We start from the raw sequence: 7,833 nt of genomic DNA, 5'->3' as shown, positions 1-7,833 counted from the left end.
CTCCGCATCCACCAAACCAGCAAATCATAAGCCCCTCCTCTATGCATGCAGCAGCATGCATGGGCTTCAGTGCTGATGGCCTGTGTCCTGGCTTTCGATAGCCGGACTGCCAGATATCCTGAGGAGGGAAGAATAACTGGATTCCCTGGGCAAGAGAGAATTCTGAACAGGCTTTTCATATGTAACCCACTGATGTTGGGACAGAATGGGAAGGAGTGTGTTGGGGCTGCTGCCTTGAATCCTGCCACTTGTGAGCTATATGACCTAGGACTGGTTGCTTCAAACCTCTCCATCCTCAGTTTTCTTTCTGTTTTATTGGAGTAAGTAGATTACAGTGCCTCTTTATTTTAGGGGACCCATTCCAAGAGCCCCCATGGATATCTGAAATCATTAATGAACGTCATACAATGATGAATGCTAGCTATGCTTTTTCGTATATAAACACCCACGATAAAATTTAAATCGTGCTGGGCGGAGAATTGCAGCCAGTTCAGGACAGACTGGTATAGGGAGTTCCACGCCCGCTAAAGCTACATTTGAAGAAGCAATGAGAGGTCCTGGAGGGACAGTCTTTAAGGTGGCTGGGCGTTTATGACACCACTCAGAGTAGCATCCCACTCAACACTGGAGTTTGCATTAAACATCGTGGATGCTAGGAAGCTGAACCCTAGCTAATAGAACCTGGCCAGCATTTTCTAAACCTTCAGAGCAGGCGCCAGGCACTTCACACAAGCCGACTGCCCACATGTCGAGTTGGAACACTGCCATTCTCAGTACACAGACCATGGAACCGAGCCACAGGGAGGTACAGAAGATAGCCAAACTCATTCGGAAAGATCGAGAGAAGATTTATGGCAGACAGCGTGATTCCGGGACTCCAGCTGGCCCTTCTCAGGTCAGGTGTGTCCCAGAGCTTACCTCCTCATGTTGCAGACCGCAAAATGCAACCCCAAATAGCCATGCTCACACTCCTCTAATCTTAGGGCTATAGGGACTCAGAGGCCCTGTGGCTCTCTTGGAGCCCACACTCTGGCACACTGCATCCCAGCACTGCTGACTGAGCCAGGACACCCAGTGGGGAGGGCGGTGAGTGTCCGCTCCACTGGCCCGAGTAAGTGAGTGGGTGCTTGAGGGTTCTCGCCCGCATCCCCCTTTCCACTCCTATCTAAGGGGCCCTGAGGGGCATTTTCACCCATTGGTCTTTCAGCGCGGCTGTCACTCTTCCCTCAGGAGCTCACAGGGATGGAAGAAGTCAGAAGCTCCAGCCCCGCCCTCCGATTTTTAATCCAGGCAAGCCGCTCCCCTCTCCCTCCCCCGCAGACCTCCTCCAGGACTGTCCCACTTCTAGTTCCAGTTCCTCCCCAAACAGCAACCATTACCTTAGCCCCGCCCTGCCCAGGACTAGCCTTCCCGTGTGTGTTCCCTAGTTGGAAACATCCATGTGAATTCTGGTGCTTCCCAGCTCAGTCCTCAGGCTGAGCTGCTGTGGTGCGGCGGCATGGCAGGGCGGTGTTGGAGAGATTAAAGAAGGCTCTGAAGGAGGCGCAGATGGCAGGACCTATCCCTGGGCAGGCGGGCAGGGCACAGCAGCTGGAGCAGGCTCCAGTGACCCCACAGCAAACAAAGTGCTCTGAGGATCCGCTCTGGCTCCCACAGAGGTGGGACGACTGTGATTACACCTTAAGATGTCATCCATGTCCCCACTTGTCCGAGGCCATGCAAAAGAGCCAGGAGCTATCCAGCTTTGATAACTGGATGAAGAAATGAATGTATTGTAATAGAGCTTTGTGGTGGAAACCACCCTGAGGCAAGGAAGGATTCTAAACTGGTTCAGTCCAGAAAAGATGAAGAACCCAGAGTCCGGCTGTGGGCATGGTGCATTCATAACACTGAGACAGGCAGATGGGGATTCCAGGCAAGCCCCTGCAAACCCACCCTAAAACAAAACCCTAGGAACCCAAATCACAAAACACTCCCCAAACAAGCACATGCAAGCATTGAATTTCACAGTAAAAGAAGAAACCTGCACCTCTTGAACTTTTGAAATTTGCCAGGCAGACCTCTGGGTGACAGGAGGTGGTCCCAGGCCCTAGCCTGAGAACCTCAGACCCGGACACAGGGAAATCGTTTGAGTTCCCCAAAGGGGTGACAGGACAGACTCTGGGAACAAAAGACTGTTATGCCCAGATCACCAAAGTCCTCCCCAAAATCAACAAGGAGACCCAGTCCTGTATGTGAAAGCAAAGAGCCTTTATTTTATACAAGTTTGCAAACTCGGTCTCTCTGCATGTCCAACATATTGGAATAATCAGAGAGCCCTGAGTTCAGTTAGAATTGGGTTTTTATAGTCATATAGGTGGGAGTGAGGGATTTCTAAGGGTCAGGACCTGATTGGCTGACATTTGTCTAGGGGTGTCCTGGTGACTGTGCTGGCAGGTGATCCGATCTATAGCAGTTGGGACACTAGGCATTTCCTTTGGATTCTGTTTCTGGGTGGTGCCTGGGTAATCTCAGTTTATGGTTCTTCCTGCAACCAGGTATGGCTTCAGGGTAAACTCCTGAGACTCAGGCCTCCCTTAGGCTTGTTGTGGCTGGGTCCAACACTGGCAGGTGGTAATGGTTGGAAGTTAAGAACTTCCTTGGGTAGTCTGTTCCTATTAATCTTATCATGGTTGGCTGAGTCCTACACAAGCACCAATGACAGGACTCAGTTTTGGGTCCTGCTTGCCCATGTTCTTAAGGAGGTATTATTGGGACCTAAGAACTATTTTAGTTAATAAATCCATTAATTGATAACGCTGGGCCTATTTTCCTGGCATATCAATGGGCACTATAGGTAGTCATTTTGTCCCCCATGGCAGGGAGTTCCCCTTGTCTCAGCTTTTCAACCTATTCTGGGCAGGGAGCATGGAATGGTGTGTTCCTTCCCGCAACTACGTCAAGCTGATATTGGGGCATTGTTATCAGGGCCCAAGTAGGTTAAAAGGCTAGCCTAAGGTAGGGAGGAAATTCAGGCAATGGGGCACTCATCAGACTCCACTGAAGGGACCGGGAGCGTTCATATCAGCGGGACTGGTCCACATCAGCTTTCAGGAAGTCCAGAGCTCGCAGTCATTTGGAGCAGGTTGTAGTCAGCAACTGATGTGCCTGCCAGCCAAGCGGAGGCCTATTGAAATAAATTTAAACTAGAAGAGAAGTTAAAGTTTATGTACTTAGGCTGGGCGGTGGTGGCGCACGCCTTTAATCCCAGCACTCGGGAGGCAGAGGCAGGCGGATCTCTGTGAGTTCGAGGCCAGCCTGGTCTACAAGAGCTAGTTCCAGGACAGGCTCTAAAGCCACAGAGAAACCCTGTCTCGAAAAAAAAAACCAAAAAAAAAAAAGTTTATGTACTTAAAGAAAAATAACACATTATTGAAATCCATATTGTAGAAAAAGAGCAGATAACAGGTATCTGTAAACAGAAAGAATAGATTCGTACCTTTGAGTCCTAGCAAAAACGACAGATTTTGGTTAGAAACTTGTATATTTTTCTGCTGTCCAGAGAACCATGTATGGATTGGCCGGAGATGCCTTTGGCCTGATGAGAAGCACCTTTTAGTTAATTTTTTAAATGGCAACTAGAATAAATCTAAAATCTTGAGCTTATGACCCAGACAGTAAGTAGTCTTTGCTCTATCACCTTATTAGAACTATACCGTACGGGGGAAGAAATCAGAAATATTTTCTGTTGGAGGAGGGTTGCTTGTGCTTGTTCGTTTCCTGGACTCTTGGCAGCTCAGACCCGAAATAATCACACAGAGACTATATTATTTAAAACACTGGGGCTGGAGAGAGGGCTCAGAGGTTAAGAGCACTGCTTGCTCTTCCAAAGTTCTGAGTTAAAACCCCAGCAATCACATGGTGGCTCACAACCATCTGTAATGAGATCTGGTTCTTTCTGGCCCACAGGCATGCATGCAGGCAGACCACTGTACATTTAATAAATAAATAATTTTTTTAAAAAAGAAAACCCAAAAATAATAATAAAAACACTGCTTGGCTTCTTATTGGCTGACAGTTATATGTTATATTAATCCATTTCTAACAATCTGTGTTTTGCCATGTGGCTGTGGCTTACTGGGCAAAGTTCTCCGTGTCTGTCTCCAGTGGGGCTACATGGCTTCTCTCTGACTCCACTTTCCTTCTCCCAGTATTCACTTTAGTTTTCCCTGCCTAGCTCTGTTCTGCCCTGCTCTGCTATAGGCTCAAGACAGTTACTTCATTAATCAATAATATTCACAGCATACAGAGGAGAATTCCACATCTATTTTCCATATCTTAACCTGTATTTACATCTTATGTCATCTTTTTAGAGCCTCAAAGCTTATGAACTTTTATATCCTCAGACCTTAAAACATTTTTTAAGAGACCTAGCAGCAAGGAAAAGCAAGGCTTGATTTCTATATATAGATAAAATGAGCTAACAAGCTGGCTATAGCTTTGTGGAAGGATCTGGATATCTTTTGCTGCTAAACTGACATTATAGCTAGCCTAACCATCAATACTATCAGAGTTCCCAGATGGATAAATAAATTACACCTGAGTTTCCAAATCTGTTGAAAATGACAGTGACCAGAGCTCATCTTCAGTTAGTCATACCCAGGTTTCCATAGTATCGGAGGCAGAAGTATTCAGAACAGCAGTCTTACAGTCTTAGGCCAGAAGGTGAATTTTTTTTCTCCAGTGGAAGAGGGACATGGAAAGACTGAGCTTATTCTGTCTAGGAAAATGTGATAGAATCAATTCTCCAATGTCCTGCTGTTTGTCCTCAGTCTAGACTGGGTCCTGGCAGCAGGTGTTGCACTGGGACACTTCATCCAGTGGTCAACGTCGTCGTAATCCAAGTGGAGACATCATGGTGTTCCATAATCTTCTTTGAAGACCTTGGGTTACTGCTAGCATCTCAGAGTCTCTGTCTAATATAATTAAGCTTTTTAATCATTATTTTAAATGCTATATTCTGCAGATCTCTGACGTATGAGGGCTGCCTAGGTATATCTGATTAGATAAACTTTGGTTCTCATTACTTGTTTTAAGTTTGACTTTCAAAACATATACAGGGAACTGAATAAGGCTGATTCCTGTAATTAATGATATCAGAACTTTAAAGATGACTAACTTGTATTTCCTAACAGTCTATAATAAGTTAGCAGCTTTCACAAGACTAGAACTTTACATTCTGTAATGATTTTGAATTGAAGCTAATAAAGAAACTGAATTAGTCATTCCGAGGGTAAAAACAGAAGAAGTTTGTAACTAGCTCTTAATGTTATCTCCTGCGAAGGGAAGGAAGAGGTCCCAGGGTAAAATGGTAACAGGAGGAAGTCTAAGGGCTAGCATTGTCCTAGGGCAATGAGAGTCAGGCCCACTTTCCTGTTGATCTATAGAACCCATCTTGGCAGGTGTGTACTAAGTTGCCCTGGGAAAGCTGCCCTGGGCCCAACATTTTTTTCCACTTGACAAGTACTGAGGACAGGACTCAATCATGAGTCCTGTCTGTCCTGGGGTTCCTACAAAGACCACAGGCTGCAGTAGGGAAGGGGAGTCTGGGCAGAGCCACCGTGTAGGGAAAGTAGAGGCAGGGAAGTAGTCCAGGGTAGATGAAGGACCAGAGAATGGGGTCATCAGGTTGTGACAGGACTTGAGCTTCAACTTTTCTGAGTGGGTTGGCTCTGAGGAGATTAGGATCTAGGAACAATGCAAACTTTTCTGTTCTATTTGTTCTTTGAGACAGGGTTGGAACTTACAATGCAGCCAAGAATGCCCATGAACTGAGACCTCCAGAATACTGGGGTTACACCCTTGCTTGTCTTATGCAATGCTGGTTTTCAAACCCAAGGTTAGTGCATGCCAATTGAGCTACACCCTCCAGCCCATGAAAGCTTTTCTATACGGCCCAAGCAGTGGTGTCTATCAGTAGAGGAAATGGTTTCACATCCCGTGGACATGGATCTTTACCAAATTATACAGCAGCAACTCAGGAAGCAGAGGAACTGGGAACACGGTGTCTTTCCCATTCTTCCCCGAGGACACATTGCCACAGACACTTGAATTTGGGTAACAGTCTCCGTCCAGCCTGGTTTCTGGGTTGGCATCTCCTGTGCCTTTGACCTCCAAACTCCTTTGGTTCAATCAGTTCCATCAACAGACATGGCCTCTGCTGGCTCCTGCCTGTCCTGCTGGCCCATAACCTCCGTCGCCCTCCCTCCCTCCATCCAGCCTCGTCCTCATATTCACAATCCATTATCATCCCATTTCTTTCCTTGCCAGCCTTCCCATTCCTGTGAACCCCTTGGATTCAGTACTTATGACCCTATAAGACAAATCACTGCCTGCCGTGCCCTCCACCCCACCCCACCCCACCCCACTACTCCTACCACGAGCCACCACCAGTCCCTCTGCCCCAGCTCTGGTTTTACCTCTGTGTGAGAATCTGGGTGCTTCTCGCTGCAGGCTGGGAGAGGTGGATCTCCAGCCATACTATTAGACGATGTTAGGGGCCCCTCTTTCCTCCTGCACATGGGAGCCCTGTGCTGTCCACTGTACCAACCAGCTCCCAAATCATGACAGAGATTTCTTATTAGTTATGAATGCTCAGTCTAGCTTAGGCTCATTTCTGCCTAGATCCTTTACGTAAATTAATTTATTTCTTTTTGCCTTTTGCCTTGGTGCTTTTTAGCTTTTCTTCCTCTCTTTCTGTATGCCTTCCTCCATGTCTGCTGGCTGGCAGATGCCTGGCTTCAGGTCCTGGATTTCTCCCTCGTTCTCTCCTCTCTTCTTCCTCTCGTTCTTCTCTCCTTTTCTCCCTCTCTTTTTCTTCTATTTTCTCTGTCTGCCAGCCCTGCCTATCCTTTCTCCTGCCCAGATTTTGGTCCATCAGTTTTTTATTAGACCAATCAGGTGTCTTAGGCAGGCAAGGTGAAAAAAATTTAATACTTCTTTACATATCTAAACAAATGCAGCATAAACAAAAGTAACACAGCCTTACATTCTTAAAGTAATATTCCATAGCATAAAGAAATGTAATGCATCTTTGCCTACCTAAAATAATATTCCATGACAGTTCATTCTCTGGACCTGACTCTTGCTTTCTGTACTGCTGAGCCTCTGTTCCTTCCCTCCAGAATGCTGTTCCCTTCCACCTTTATCCTGAAAGTTCTACCCTCTTTTCAAGGCTGGGTTTCAAAGTCAGCTTCCCTAGAAATATCAAATGGAAAAAAGAAAGCATATTTAACAAGTGGTGCTGGCATAACTGGATATCAACACGTAGAAGAATGAAAACAGATCCATATCTATCACCATGCACAAAACTCAAGTCCAAATGGATCAAAGATTTCACAATAAAGCCAGCCACACTGAACCTCATAGAAGAGAGGTATGTATTGGGAAGTGGATTTTACTGAAATCAAATTTGGAAAAATTGGATACAAGTACTTGTTAGTATTCATAGACACCTTCTCCAGATGGAATGAGGTGTGTCCAACCAAACACAAGATGGTCAACATGGTAGCAAAGAAATTAATTGAAGAAATCCTGCCCAGATATGGCTTCCCAGCCATGATTGGGTCTGACAATTGCCCAGCCTTCATATCACAGGTAAGCCAGGAAATAGTCACTGCACTGGGGACCCACTGGAAACTCCATTGTGCTTATAGACCCCAGAGCTCAGGGTAGGTAGAAAGGATGAATAGAACCCTAAAAGAGGTTATCTAATTATCTAAATTAGCTCTGGAGATTGGCACAGACCGGGTGACTCTCCTCCCCTTTGTCCTGTTTAGGATGAGGAACTCTCCA

Source organism: Arvicola amphibius, chromosome 9 (genome assembly GCF_903992535.2).
Source record: "Arvicola amphibius chromosome 9, mArvAmp1.2, whole genome shotgun sequence".
In the NCBI taxonomy this organism is placed as follows: domain Eukaryota; kingdom Metazoa; phylum Chordata; class Mammalia; order Rodentia; family Cricetidae; genus Arvicola; species Arvicola amphibius.
This window is presented reverse-complemented; position numbering follows the sequence as displayed.